At 35.5% G+C, this 16220-nt stretch overlaps 1 long non-coding RNA gene across 1 annotated transcript; it reads left to right on the plus strand.

Annotated features, from left to right (window-relative positions):
- The first annotated feature begins 282 nt into the window (after nt 1-282).
- Nucleotides 283-12322, plus strand: LOC107534397 (uncharacterized). Its single transcript, XR_001602944.2, has 3 exons — nt 283-382; nt 10677-10775; nt 12142-12322. It is a non-coding gene; the product is annotated as an uncharacterized LOC107534397 (long non-coding RNA).
- Nucleotides 12323-16220: the final 3898 nt, after the last annotated feature.

A 16220-nucleotide genomic window follows, 5' to 3' on the forward strand; every position in this document is an offset into this window, starting at 1 on the left:
ATCTTATTAACCAATATCACCCCAATAAGTATAATTTTTTAAACAACAGAGGTTAGAAGTCTCATTCTTTTTATAGAATACCTATAGTAGAGATTTAGAGAGCTCTAATAGTCGACATGTTTTATCAGTTAGTACATTATTTATTTATGCAAGAAACAATGTCTTAAATAATTTTATTATCTAATCTGAATATATGTAATTTTTTGCAAATATATATTGGCACCAACTACATGAATTCGAACATTCACTTTCAAAATTTTTTTTATTTGGTTTAGGTGTCGGCAGTCTTCTACCGCAGCAGGTGAGGTCACTGCCAGAGCAGGCTGGCAAACTTCTGAATGAATGGCTTTTCCTGCACCATGCCTGACTCCTGACCCAGAGGGTAAGACCGTGATTCCTTTTGGCAAATAGAGGAAAAGGGCCTAGAGTTTTCAGATCCATGTATCTGCTGCCATTAAGGTGTTTATAGCAAATAATAAAGGAAGCTGTATAATTAACCTGGTGTAGTAAGCTGAATGTTGGTCTGCCAGGTTGGGCCCCTCCATTTACATCTTGGCCTTTTTCTGACTATCTGTATACTATAGGCAAAATATGTCATTTTCTACAGTCATAGCCTTTTCATCAGGAAAATGAACTGTTCCTATCAATGATACTCAGCCATAGTTCTAGAATTGTAATTCTGTGGAATTTTTAATGAACAAATTATTTTTTTTTAATCTCTGAAGAACGGTGGAGGAGCTCTACGTGCTCTGCTTGCCAAAATGATCATAGTGTACACAATTGGACAATCAATTATGAACATTATAAGTATTTAAAGTAATGAAATATTTTTCTGTATCTGGAATATTTCTAAATAAAAGCAGAGCCTAATGAATTTTTTTTTTTTAATTCAAGACACTGTAATTGTCTCCATTTATTGGTATACATAGGAACTTTTCCTGATTTTTATTCAACTTTTCTCTTGCCCTTCTCTCCTAGAAAAGACAATATTTTTTCCTAGATGATACATCTCTTTTTAGTGCAGAGTAATTAAATATTCAAAAGCAGTGTTGCTTGCTGCCAAGGCCTCTTAAGAATGTTCAACCATATTTTAGTTGAACTTGAAGAATTATAAAAATTTCCTTTTCACATTCCTCATACAACACTAAGATATTAATGCTGACCACGATGTGACTGTATTAATTTTAGTAAGAGTAGTTTCATATGCTAAGTAGTCTTGCAAATGATTGATAAAAACCACTATCATATCTTTGAGAATCTTGCAACCCTTTTTCATGTTGTAAGTGCCTATTCAAGTGGCAGGAATATTTTTTTAAATATTATTTGTATTGAAAAACACACCTGTCTCAGAGTATTTATAACTTTATCTGGGAAATATGTGCTATTGAGCATACTATGTATCTTTAATGCTTATAGTTCAAATTATATCTAGGTGATTGGAACCTTTCTAGAGTTAGGGTAAAACTTTATTTGCCTGAGGGAGTAGAGAAAACCACTTAGGAGAATGAGTCAATCAAACAATTATATAACATTTGCAAACATTCATTCTCCTCATTTGAATTTCAGTTCTGGAATTTCTCACAGTAGCAGATACTTAGAGTATTAGAATACATACTTAGATCAAAATCCTTGGACCCATTTTCCTCTGTCATTCTTTTTCCCTCCATGAAATTATGTCCTTATACAAAACATTTTTTAAAAATGAATAACTAGATTGAATTTTGCAAATTTAAAAGTATAGAATTGGGATGTTTTATTTAAAATAATTAAGATAAAATAAATTTTAAAGTATAATTTTATGAAAGTACTATCACCCCCAAGTTGTATCTTGCAAATTGTGTCTTATTATCACTCCCAATTTTCAGCATGAGAAGCAAAACAAAACTAAACAAAGCTAAAAACTAGAGGAAAGGTAATCTGTAATGAAACAAGAACAAAAACTCTTGAGTCTATATTGGTGGTGGAAAAGGCAGGTGGGAAAAGTAGATGAATACATACGTACAATTTAAAGTTAATCCAAAAATTTCATTGCAGTCTATAACACCAATCTCTAGAAATACAACAGTTGCCAGACATTGTTCATAGTGCTAATACTAATCAAATTAAAAGATGCTATTCTCTCTTCTGCTAGCCCCCTTTCCCTACATATACCATAATTAGCAATAAAATTGGAAACAACAGAAACAAGAAAATAAGTGATCCTGGAAAATCTACTAAATGGAGCACCATTTTCTAACAATTGTTTACTGGACAGGATTTGTTATGTGGTTGTGTGGTAACATTTTTTCCTTACCTTCCTGTTGGTTATGCACTGTGTTATATTTGTCTTGGGCAAAACATCTAGCATCTGATAGGAATTCTAAATGGCAAATGATAACATGATAGTTTCATTTATCTGTGTATCTTAATAGCCCCAACAAATAGCAAATAACACCACTTCTTTTTCCCAGAGGAGGAAGAGATATACAGATGAAAGCCGCTTAGGTGGCTGAGTTATGCAGCAAGGTCACGGAATCTTTCCCGGATAAATGGCCTTTTGGAGAGTTGGCAGTGCTGTGAAAAGAAACGAGAGTTCTGATGAGGAAATCTGGATTTGTTTCTCAGCACTGACTATGTGAACACATATCCTTGAGGAAGTTACTGAAAATCTCCTTGTGCTCAACAGTAAATTAAGAGGCTAGGGATAAATGATCTCAAAGCTCCTTTCAATTCAGGCATCTGTGAAATAATAATGGCACCTAAGACATAGCACTTAGCATGTGTCAGACCCTGTGGGACACTATCACTTTAAGAGCTTTACTTGGATTGTATAATTGTCAAACAACCTTGCGAAGCACGTACTATTATTAGTTGGATTTTCTGAGGAAAGTGAAACGTAGGGATTTAAGTTTCTTAAAGAATGTGACATGCCGGGAGCATCAGAGTTGCATTTTTAAAGGAGTTCTGCCTTCAGAGTCTGCCAGCTTAAGGGGCATGTCCATTCTCCCCCCACATTATTCACAAGCCAGGACTTAGGAAGTCACAGGTGTGTGAAACCTGCGCTCTCCGCTATTTTACTTTCTCCGAGTAGGTGGTTATTTGCCCATCAGTCTGGCTTTTGCTGCAGTGAAACATACTCCCTCTTTGGTTAGCATTTTCTGTCAGTTCTTCCTGCTTAGCTATAATCCAGAGAGTGGCACATCTTCCGATGGACTATTTCTACTGAGTATTTTCCAGAGCCTGCCTGTGAGGTCATTGACCATGGATCAGAGGGAAGGTTCACGGAAATTATAAATGAACAGTCAAGGGAGAGTCTTTTCTAGCAAAATTATAGGAGTGTCTCCTTAGGTCAAAGTCAAAGTAAGGATGAATTAACTCCCGAAGCAATTTTGAAAAGGTGAAATTCAATGATATTGCTGTTGTTGGACCAGGTGTTAAAATGTTATTGGGTGCTAATTTAATTTTCATCCTGTCAACACTCATCTGAACTGTAACAGCTGCTAAACACGGTTCCACAAGAGCAAACCATCCTCACAGAGGAAGCAGATGCCTAATCAATAGGGCTGATAGAAATGTATGGCTCAGCTAAGCAGCCTGCACAAAGGGGAATGAATCCCGTAGGGCTCTGTCTTACCTGAATGGAAACGAACTTTAAAGATAGTGGGACTATTCAAGCAGTAAGAACGGGAGACTGAAAGTCTTGGGTTGGCTTCCTACTGACTTTAAAAAAAAATAAATTATTCTGCATGACCTTGGATTAGAAGCCTTGGTTTCAACTGTCCTTAGCTTTCAGAGATATTGAGGATGTTGTTTCAAGTGCATTGCTGTCTTTACTGCTATTATGATCTAATGTGCCTTGCGCAATTCAGAATAAAAATCAACTGCTTCTTAAGAAAAACCACCTTCCTTTAAGTTCTGACATTAAGTTCTAATAAGGAGGATGGTAGTAGCATTTAATAACTGTTCTTCATTGTGCCTTGGGTGGGTAAGAATAGATGACTTGTAATTTGGAAAGGCATTTTGGATTTGAAGACTTTCTGGACTCCTATACTCACTACTACAGCGCAACATGTAATTTCACCTTCTGGAGATTTTCAAGCAGAAGGGCGGATTACTGTGTCTACACCAAATGTAATGTTACTAGAAACTGTAGTTTCGCCCGGCTGGGCGCGGCTCAGTGGTTGAGCGTCGACCTAGGATCCAGGTGATCGGGGTTCGATTCCTGGTCGGGGCACATGCCCGGGTTGCAGCCTCGATCCCCAGTCGGAGGCCTGTAGGAGGCAGCCGATCAATGACTCTCTCATCATTGATGTTTCTATCTTTCTATCCCTCTCCCTTCCTCTCCCTGGAATCAATAAAGATATATTTAAAAAAAAAAAAGAAACTGTAGTTTCACTATTTTCACTATTTAATCTCTTAAGGTTGATTATGCCATTCATTTAATAATTTTTATGTAAGTTAGGATGTGTCACTTAGACTATCACTTTTATTTATGAGTCTAAGATTTGGCTATAAATCCTTCTGGGGTTATGTGGTGGTGTGCCAGGGATTCTCTAAACTCTCCCAAACAGAAAGTTAAGGTACCCTGGAACTTCACTATTATTAGGTTAAGAATATTTTAAGTAAATGAAAGCAATTGGATTTAAAGGAGTAGAATACAAATTTTACACGGATATTAAAATGATGCACCTTTTTAAAAAATCTTTTTAAAAAACTTTATTTGTTGTTGAAAGTATTACAGATGTTCCCCATTTTCTCCCCTCTCCCCCCTGTCCCCATCTCCCCCCACCAGGTCTTCCCCTGTTTGTAGTCTGTGTCCATAGGCTGTGCATATATGCTTATAAATTCTTTGGTCAATCTCTTCCCGTCCTCCTTCCGCCTTCCCTCTGAGATCTGTCCGTCCGTTTCATGCTTCCATGTCTGCGGTCCTATCTTGTTTGTCAATATATTCTGCTGCACAGATTCCACATGCAAGTGAGATCGTGCGATAGTGTCTTTCTCGGACTGGCTCCATCTTTTAAACAGTTTGAACATTGAGTAGCCCCCTTTGGCTTGTATAGAAACACTTGGTGATTATTCTCCTCTTAGGTGATTATCAGGAGAAAGGTTCACTTGGCTGCTTGTCTAGAATGTTCTGCTGGAACAGATCTTTCATTTTCCTGGGCTTGTTAAATGCCAAATAAAGCAAAACAACACAGAACAAAGAAACACCTGTCTCCTACTTATAACTTCACAGTGCTTATGTGGTCTCTACTTTCTGCTCTCAACTCCTATAGAAAGCGAAAGCTTTAAGGAAGTATGCAGGGGGGGGGCCCCTATTTCATCCTATGTTAGAACAGTGGTTCTGTGCCCTTACTGTAAAAAAAGATTAGTCTTGAGATGATAAAATAATTGTGGCATTTGGGCCGATGAACTGGCTTTTTAAAGATGAGTTATTACTGGGGAGAATTCAAAACACCATCAGGGGAACCCTGAGAATTTTCTATCATGAAATTCTTATCCCAAACATAAATGCAAATAAGGCAGGTAAGAGGAGCTGAGCCAGGCTTTTAATAGAACAGTCATTTTGAAATGGCTCTTTGGAGCTCTTAGTAGAAAAACAAAACGCACAAGCAAGAATTATATTTCTTAGCATTTACCTGAAACGGGACAAAAGCCATCATTGGCTATGTTAGTATGACAACATACTAAATGGTTCCCATTTTGTGTTAGGTATTTGAAAAGCCTAACATTTGGTTCAGGACTATAATGTCAGGGATCCTTTCTTTTCTTCCTCTCTCCCCTTTCCTTCTCATCTCTCTGCCTCTGCCCTCGTCGCCTTTTTCCTACTGGTAAGAAATGAATGTAAATGGAACAATTTGATGAATGGATTTTGTACATTTCAGTGAAGAAATATGTACTTACAAGTTAAGTCAGGTTTCCCAGTGTGTTAACACATTATCAAAGTCATTTATAACCTGTATTCTTATGGCTGTAAATGAATTTCATTATATAATTTATATAAAATAGATAATAGATTAATGAATGTTATTATTTCTTTGCTTTCACTAATTAGGTTATTACTAAGTGAGATCAGTTAAATTCTGAAGCTTTTAATGAAAGATTGATGTAGCTTTTGTGAGCCCTAGAATTCTCATTTCTTTGTTCTATCACTATAATATATATCTGCTTTCATCATTAAAAGTTTATATTTAAATCAAATTAGAGAATATTTTAGTGAACTAAGCTTATAAAATTTATGAAAAATATTTAAAACAAAGTTTATAGGTGGTTGCATTTGTTCTCTTTCAACTAGAAGGCTTTGTAAAGTGAAATTGCTTATAGCTCTTTACTCTCCAATGACTTGAGTGCAAAAATGAACAATTTCAGGTGCTACTTTATTATGACCACGCTGCTGAGTAACTAGTGTGGTTGTGTGAGAGAGTGAAGTGAAAAATAAGAGACACAAGAGGAGATAGGGAGAATGCCAGCAAAACATTCGGTGAAAGTACCTGTGAGATTTAGACATGTTTTAAATTTTAATTGGTTGGTTCACATTTTACTCAATAATTTAGTAGGGAAGATATGAACATGTCTTCACTTATTTTTATAGATATAATTTATATATGGTTTGGACTTACTGTAAATTTTTGATATCTCATTATAATAATATGACTCCCACTACTTTGTTATCATACAAATGAATATTCATTGCCTTTCTTCCAGGGAAACTCAAAGAGTTCAGATACACCACTTAGTAAATGTACTAACATATACTCATCTTTTAAGTCTATGCTGAAGTTTTAGAGTAGCTTATCTTTCTTTTAGAATACTGTTCTACTTTTTTTTTTAATCCCCACCCAAGGATATTTTTTCCATTGCTTTTCAGAAAGTGGAAGGAAAGAGAGAGAGAGAGAATCATCAGTGTGAGAGAGACACATCAATTTGATGGGAATCAAACCTGAGACCCTTCAGTGTCTGGGCGGACGCTCTAACCACTTAGCCAAATGGGCTAGGGCTAGGGTTCTACTTTTTTAATGCCTATAATGAATTATGTGGTGTTTGTTGTCTTCCTCAATGTACCTCTATGCTAATTGCAGTACCTGGTACATGATGTGTTGAATTTCAGTTCTCAAACTTAATTCGTTCTGGAAGGCTGTCTGAAAACTGTATTTTTTTTTTCCCATTAGAAATAATGTAAACTGAATTAATCCATTCCAGACTCCCAAATGATTTCCTGTTTTAGCCTTTTCTATATACACTACATGCCTAATCTATAAATAATCTATAAATAACATTTTATAGTTAATCTATAAATAAACATTTTAAAAACAGAAAGGACATGAAATGTAAATGAAAATTAAACAAAAAGGAAAGGAAATGTACAGTAAAAATGAAAATGTAATAATAATAAGCAGCAACAAAAGCAAAAGAACACAAAATGTACAGAGCACAATTTCCTGAGGTGTTAGCAGCAGTAAAATGACTCATACAAGTGACTGATCATATAGGTATCAGCATGAAGGGGTTGTTGGGTTGAGAAGCAAATTGTTTGAGATGGGAGGCGTTTGAGAACAAAAGTTTGACTATACTTCTTTATATTTATTTGAAACAGCTTATCTGCATTTGCTAGTTAGAGAAAAATGACACAAAGGTTAAAATTTGTTCATGATCTCTTGCATCTTTAGAATCATCACTTACTGAGTTTTATTCTAATACTCTTCTTAAGGTAATACTGTAATCCTTAAGCTTAAAGATACCCTATGGCTAATGAAAGCTGAAAGCTAAGACATACATCTAAGCACAAACCTGGAATTAAATAATGTTGGATCTTGCACCAATTCTATGAATAAGTTCAAAAAGTTACTTAAGTATGAGATCTCTGCAAAAGTTGTCTCTTTGTTTCAAAACTCTAAAAACATGCCCTGAAGTTGGTTTAAAGTACATTTCCAAGAGGCATAATGCAACGTGGTTGTTGAGATTTCAGTGCTTTGCTGTTTCTTCAGAACACTTGCCATCGCTCTGCATATGCATGTATACTCTGTGTACATTGTCCCACCCAAAACGGAAGCTCAACGGGAGGATGGATCTTCGTCTAGGTTGTTCAGTTCTGGATCCCCTCTTAGAACAGTCCCTGGCACAGTGCGGGTGCCCAGTTAGTGTTAGACAAGTAACTGAGTGAATAAACCATGCTTGTGGGTGATCATCAGTGGCTCTACGACTGAGCCTCAGTCTTGGCAAATTCTATAGCATAACTTAAGTGATCCTCTTGTGAGCCTTGAACTATACTTTCTGGTAATTGTGCTGGCAGTATCTTCATTCTGGTTTTGGCTTTGGTTGTTGATTATGTCTTTTGTCCAAATGAGTTAACTGTGAAATTATGTTGTGGCTAGACATTAATGTAGAATTTCCTACCACTGTTATTGTAGGATTTTAAGGTGGTGTCATTTGTTGTTCCTTACAAGGCCTGGGTTTTCAGGACAGACCCAGTCAAAGATAAATCCTTGCTAAGGTGCTGTGCTCAAATTCAGAGATCTATACCAAGGTGGGCTTGCTTGTGTAGGCCATCTACTTGTAAGGTTTAATTCACAGGTGGATAACTGAAGTGGTACAAATACACTGTACTTCAAATAAAATAACAGTATAATGCATTAACCAATCTCTGGGAAAGATCAACTATTTTGTGGAACAGAAGCACTCAATACAAGTGAAAGAGCTTACTCTAAGCTATCGTTGTCAGTTATTACTGTAATCTAATTTTGACTTTAAATCCCAAGCCTAAGTACTTCATTCACTGGAGATCTTTTAATAGTATCAGATGGCCCTTGGTTTTCCTGAAAATTAAGACTTTCTTTCCATGTACAGATGTTGAAGATTTACTTTATTAGGTAGGCCAACTGACTGCAGAATCAATTTCTATGTTTTAATAGATAGGAACTATTACAAGAATAATGTCACTACGGCATGTTTCCAAGAAATGATTGGGGAATAGATTTTATTGAACAAAACATATTCATAGCATGTGACTGCTCTGTAAATTTTGGTGTATAGTAATAGAATCTGTGTTGGTTTGCAGATGCAAGGAAGAAAAAATATAATTTGTTGCTATGCTATGGTAATAATAAGTTCCTAGAGGGACATCAGGCTAAAAATAACTTATTGAAACTATCCTCGATTTCTAAAGACATTTCTGAGTTGCATTCAGAACATAGCCATTGATTACAAAGTGTGGTTTGAGAAGGCAAAAGAGGCCAATTTTCCTGCAAACAAATTAAGAGATGCATATTGACTGCAGGAAAGTATGTCATCACTGAGAAATCGAAAGCAATGGGACTTTAGGAAATCAATCAGCAGTCCAGTCAAATTAGATTTTTTCCATGCTTAGTTTCTAGAACCCTATGTGGAATGTACATATTTTCGACAGATAGAAACTTTTGTTTATATAGTAAACCTAAGTCAATAATGAATAGAGGGACAGGTTATAGGTTTTAACACATTCATATTGCATATTTTCAGAACCCTAAAATAATCACAGAAATCCCTTGAAACACTATGTAAATGTACACCCTTCTATAAGTTCTGTCCCGGTGACCCATTTTTCTTAGCAGTCCAGTTTGGGTGTCCTTTGGGAAGGTATGGCTCTCTAACCTGAAACCGATAACCAGCTTACCATATTTATTTTAACCTGCTTGGGAATGAGGGAAGAAACACAGCATCTTTTCACTACATAAAAAGACACTAGCACTACCTTGTTGTCATTTCTACATGGAGCTATATGCTCTAAGATCTCAAGTTCATTTTTTTTCCCCCTGAAATCATGATAGCAAAGTATATTTAAAGATAAAAAATTCAAATGGCATGATTAATTGAATCTGAAGCACATAGGGATTCATTTGAGCATACATATCTGCTCACAGAGCATTATGGCACTAAATGCTACTTGTATGTTTTTTAAGATAATAAACCAGAGTTTATGGTTAACAGGTTCACAAATATGCCTCAATTTTTTTTTATCTTAAACATGATGATATATGCTTTTTTTCAGAAATCTTAAAAAAAATAATTTTAGAGAGTTAAAACATATCCCCAAGTAGATCAAACTAGGATATATTAGGTGGTTGATAAAATGAGACTGAGGTGTATAGTAAGTCAGTCTTAAAATACTTGAGTTAAATTCAACTCAAGTTTCATTGAGCGCTATGTACAATGCCCTGTGCTGGCTGCACTAAGGAGCATAAAAATGCATTTGACACAGTTTTTATTCTCAAAGAGATATGCAGTAACACTGTATTCAAAAAGTCTCATAGCCCGGCCGGGCATGGCTCAGCGGTTGAGCATTGACCTAGGATCCAGGTGATCGGGGTTCGATTCCTGATCAAGGCACATGCCCGGGTTGCGGGCTCGATCTGCAGTCGGGGGCGTGCAGGAGGCAGCCGATCAGTGACTCTCTCATCATGGATGTCTCTCTCTCCCTCTCCCTCTCCTTTCCTCTCTCTGAAATCAATGAAGATATATTAAAAAAGAAAGAAGCCTCATAAATCAGTTGTGGCATAGATTTCATTATATTTCTTACTAGAAAATGTTTTTTCCATCTATAACTAATCTAGAATAATAAAAGTAAAAATATTTTTTAAATGTTCCTAGTTTTTCATTATTTTAGAAGATATTATTAGGTATATTAAAACCAACAACACATATTGTGGATTTTATAATTACAGAAGCTAGTCATGTCAAGAGTAGAAAATTCTGATAACACGGATGAGCTCAAAAAAGAAAATTAAGAGCATTTGTGATTCTTTGAGCACTGCAACAAAGAGGTAAGCCTTACTGCCTGGGGTTGACAAAATATATTTCTAATGTGTTTTTTTTTCAGTTTTGTTTCCAGTTTATGGAATAAACTTGTGCTGTAGCTTTCCTTAGCTCAAAACCTTAGCAATGACAGATATAAAAATAAACAGACAAACACACAGATATGTTGGTAAGCAGAGTGGACAAAAGCTATGATTATTCAATTAAATGGGATCATGAAAGTTGGGAATTGCTTGAAGTCTGGGGCTTAAACAAGATAGTGAACAGCCCTTTCCACTTCCATCCTGGGAGATTTATCTGCCCTCAGGGGGAAGCAGTGAGGATTTCGACTAGTGTTTTTCCTAACAGCAAATACTTACAACTATTATATATATCCAGGCTATTTTCAAAACAAAAATCATCATTATAACATACATACCATTTTTGTAGCTTAACACTGTATTTATTATAAAACATTTTTAATGCATAAAAAGTCATGGCCATCAGTGCCATTGTAATTCATGTAAATATTTAAATAATTTTATTTTCTCACTATTTTAAACAATGCTGCATTGAACATCCTTATAGAAAACCTTTAACTAAGCTTATTTGCCTTTAACTTATTTGCCTTTTATCAACATATTCTTTAATAAACTTCAGTATCATCTAAGATTAACAAAAATAATATTGAGATTTTGATTAGATTTTCTTTAAACCTAGACTAAATTTGGAGAAAAATATTAAATTTTAAAAATATTTAAACTTCTCATGAATGCGCAGTGATATCTCTTACTTTATTCAAGTGTCTCTTTTATTCAACACTTCTGAAGTTTTATTCATTTTAATCCTAGATGTTTTGGACCAATTTTACACATAAGGATTTTCATATTTTTCATCGATATATTTTTTTCCATTTTCTAAGATATGTAGAAAAGTTACTGGTTTGCATTTTTACTTTAAACTATCTTTCTCAATTCTCTAATTTAAAAAATTTATTTTGCTATATTGATTATAATTCCTCATGTACTCTCAGAGTGTCTTCTGATTGCCAAGTTTTTTTTCCCCCTGCAGGCATCTTGGCTCAAGCTGTATACATTTGCAATATCTGATTTTTAACCGCACACTCTTCATCCTATTGACCCAGAGTGAAAATTGATACTCTTATCTGAAGGACTGCTCCCTTGAGTATATTTAAACCAGGCCAATCTCTGTGTTTAATCTGGGTTCATCAGGAACCATTAGCCTTGATTGGTTTGTTTTTCTCCCCCTCATCTCAGGATCTGATGCTATTGAGTTAACAACTCTTCTCCCCAGAGAACAGCTACCACGAGCCTGTTTGAAGTAAGTCCAATATCTTGCTTATAGAAATTGAACTGATCTTTTTTTTTCTTTTAGTTTTATTTGAAGAGCGGCTGTAATGAATTCTGTATTTGTTCAAAACTTTGAAGATCTGTGAGGACAAAACAGTCACTCGGATGCCTATCGTGTCAGCATGCTATTTATCATCGTTTACACTCTTCCTTGTTGAATTATGCAGTCCAGTTAGAAAGAATGAGCATCATTTATTGAAGACTCATATGTTGGTATCCAATAAATCCTCATTAATCATGATTGGACTAACATGAGATTTATGATATTTCAGAAAAGAAGTAGGCACATGTTTATCTTCGCAAAATATCAGAAAAATAGATTAGTAAGCACTTTAGTAGTGTAAATAAGACTGGGAATATTATTAAAAACAGGCTATATTTATTTAAAAATATTCTAGAATAAGGTATTTCCTAGAAAATAAGGCTATCTATTGAAGCCCTAGCAAATTACAATCTGTGAGCCCCATCACAGCACTATTTTATGATGGTGCTTAATTAAGTTGTGCTGTTAATATGTAGAATCCATATCTAAGTACAGTAAAAGTCTCACTCAGATTTTGTTACTTTAATTCTGAGGTAGAGAAACCATTGTATTATTATTCAAATCATGTAATTCCAGCTCTACTTTTGACTACCTGTGACTTGCGATATCAAGTAAATAATTTACCTCTCCAGAGTCTAATTGCTTCGCTTAAATGAAAAAACACCATTGTGCATACCTCACAGAGTTACTTGTGAGAGCTGAATACGCTGCAGTCTGAAAGCCACCTTGAAAATTATAAATCAACAAAATCCTAACTACTCATTACCATATACTCGATTACTTTTATTATAAATTCAAGAGATGATTTTTTTCTCCAATCTTTGAATTCTGTGTGGCAAGGAGCACAATGGCTTGTGCTAGCTTGTCTATAAAATCATAATTGGTATGAAGCAGCTTTGATAATTGCCTTGGCTGCAATATTTTGAATAAGTCTCAGTTTCACTTAAATATTCGAATGAGTGGTTATTCATGAGTAAATACCACTGATATTCTTAGAAAAATAATAATATTCCTCATTTACACTCTCAAACCCTTTCCATTCTATAAATTAAACACATCAATTACATTTAACAGTAAATTCTGATAAGTCCACATTTACTCTTATAGCACAAATTTTTCGTGACAGGTTTTCAATTTGTGATGCTGTTTTCCATATAAACAAAAGGAAAATCCTGCATGAAGCAAACTCAAACTTTATCCTTATAAGAAATGTTATAGGTAAGTACATAAGGATGAATACTTACTTTACTGTCAGTTAAATGATTAAGTTCAGAAGACTAACTCACTACTCGGTATTAGGTGAAGACAAATACTGAAAAAATGTGAACCATTAAATACTGTTTCCTTATATATTGAGGCACTGTTCTGTCTCACTCAAGGTAGTTACACAAGAAGCACCCATTGTTTAGGGGAGGACAGTCTCAGAATAGCAGAGCATAGCCACAGACCGAACATTCTTGCCATTTTTACTTTAAAGGATACAATGTAGGAATATATGACAACAAAATTAGGGGGAAAATACGTGATGTCACAAAAACGGTTCTTTTCTAGAACCTTCCCTAGACTAGAGAAAGATCTTCGGAGCTGAGGGAAGTTTAGCAATAAAGGTGCTGATAGGTGTTTCTTACCCTTCCTCTCTCACTTTAGAGGATTCTAGACTAATGGGGACAAAATAGAAACCCCTGATAACGTTAGGGACGTGAAGTTAGGTAAAACCTGTATGCTTAATTCTATTATATATAGTCCCTGTTAGAGTAGATTAACAGCGCCATCAAACCACCTCCAAATATCAGTTGTTCAATAAGATAAAAATTTATTTCTTTACTTCTTGCTCCTGTCACAGTTCACTCAGGTGGTTGGTGTGCACCCTTGCAGGCTCATATTAACTAGAATCTTTGTCCTTCCCTGGAACTGCAGAATTCAGTATGGTAGTCATAACTTTAAATGGATTAAAATTAAAAATTCAGCTCCTCGGCTGCAGTGCTCAATAGGCTTTTTGGCTACTGTTGGGGAATGCAGGTGGAGAACACTTTCATCCTCACAGAATTCTGCTGGACGCCCTTGTCTAGAACCTCTGGGTCTTCCTCTGGGACCTGTGCTTCAAGCCTCATGGGGAACTGTCAGGGAGATTTTGTGTGAGCCAGGCCGAAGTCTAGTAATTACTTTGTTCCACTTTCCATTGGCCAGAACTCAGACAAATGGCTGTACCAAACGCAAGAGCAACTGGTAAATTTGGAGCAACCTAGCTGGTGAACAGTCAGCTAGGTTCTGCCTCAGTGTTGCTTTAAATCTCTCTCTTTTCTAAGCATTTGCTGAGTACTTACTGTATACCGGTTTCCAAGCATCTGAAATGCATCATAAAACCCTAACAAGATGTTGGGGAAGATCAGATTATTGTTCAGAAAACTGTCATTGCCTCTCTGCTTACCACTGATGGGAAAGGCATTTCCTTTCACATCTCCTTGATGTTGGGCCTGGCATGTCATTTGATTTGGCCAATCAAATGTGAGTTAACGTGATATTGTTATTGTATAGAATCAGAGTCTTAAGAAGCAGCACATTTTACTGCTTAACACTCTGGAAACTTCAAGACTCCACTCTAAGGAATACTTGCAACCAGGTAGCCACTGCCATTCAATCCAAGCCCCAGAATGAGACACATGGAACTGACTTGGACTTAATCCACAGATGAACTTCCCTGTCCAACCTGTAAACCCATAGACCTATGAGTGAGAAACAAATGCTTATTATTTTATTCTTATGTGATTTTGTTTTTTTGTGTTTTTTTGCTATGCAGCAAAAACTAATACACATTTTTGAAGCTGAAACTATTGTGAAGAAATTGAGATCTAGAATGGGTAAGTGTCCTATCTCATACGGCTATTGAAAAGTAGAACTGGTATTCACACTCAGGCTCTCTTATTTCAACATACATATCTTTAAGCATTTTGCCAATGTTACCTCTAAAAAGTATTATTTTCAGGTACAAAAAACATTATTTAGAAGACGCCAGAGCTGTTTAATCTTCTATTATGTATTTCTGCTATTAATAAACTTTCTCACTCTGCTCTTTCAGCTCTCCATATCTGTAAACTTAATTTGTATTGTGTGCCTGTACACATACATGCATGTAACAGTGAACAAAATTTTTGTTTTCTAAAGAACATAATTTCTTCAGGTGGACTTGTTAGACTGTGATTTCCAATAATTTTCTCTTCTTGAAAAGTAATCTTAATGGATGTCATGTGGCAAAGCTGAATGAATACACTGATGAAATCAGGCAAATATTTCTCCAAGTCAGATTTGAGCAATGACTGCAAAGAAGTGGCACCTTTTGGTGAGAACTCAGGAGAGATGCTCTTAAAGAATGCTCATTTTCCCATTTGTGCAAGGGGCCATTGTTGTTACTTAAGCAGAATATGGTGCTGAAATGAGAGATGAGCTCTTGCTGAGCTTCCAAGAGTACTTGTGGACACTGAAAATATGAAAAATAAATGAATGAGCAGGATGTAAGGAAATCTTGGGGTTGAGAAAGAATTACTATAGATGGGAAGTGTCAGCATAGCTGAGAAGCATTGGCTATTGAACTAGTTGCACAATTAGGATTTGCAGAATATGTTCAAAGTATACAGGAAAGGGTTTTACAAACACGGAAGTTATCCTATTTCCCTTTGTGTGATTTTTTTTTTCTTTTCAGGTGTTGTTGTAGGTTAATATTATATGACTCTATAAACATTGTATCCAGTATGAATTTGATGAAATGAAAATTGAATATTTTCCTAATGTGATTGCAACCTTGACTTTAAAAGTGTGGTCCATGAACCAGCAGCATTGGCATCTCGAAAGAGATTATTAGAAATGTGCAATTACTGGACCTACTCAACACCTACTGAAACAAAATGTGTATTTTAACAATGTTCCAAGATTTGATGAGAGATAACAGAGAAAATTAAAAGTTGTCCAGAAGTTACCAAATTTTAATCCTATTATTAACCAGGTTGATACTTTCTTTACCTAGTCATAAGGACATGAGTTATTTACTAAGGCCAGGTAGAAAATAA

This window comes from Miniopterus natalensis, chromosome 1, assembly GCF_054644295.1.
Source record: "Miniopterus natalensis isolate mMinNat1 chromosome 1, mMinNat1.hap1, whole genome shotgun sequence".
Classification (NCBI taxonomy): Eukaryota; Metazoa; Chordata; class Mammalia; order Chiroptera; family Miniopteridae; genus Miniopterus; species Miniopterus natalensis.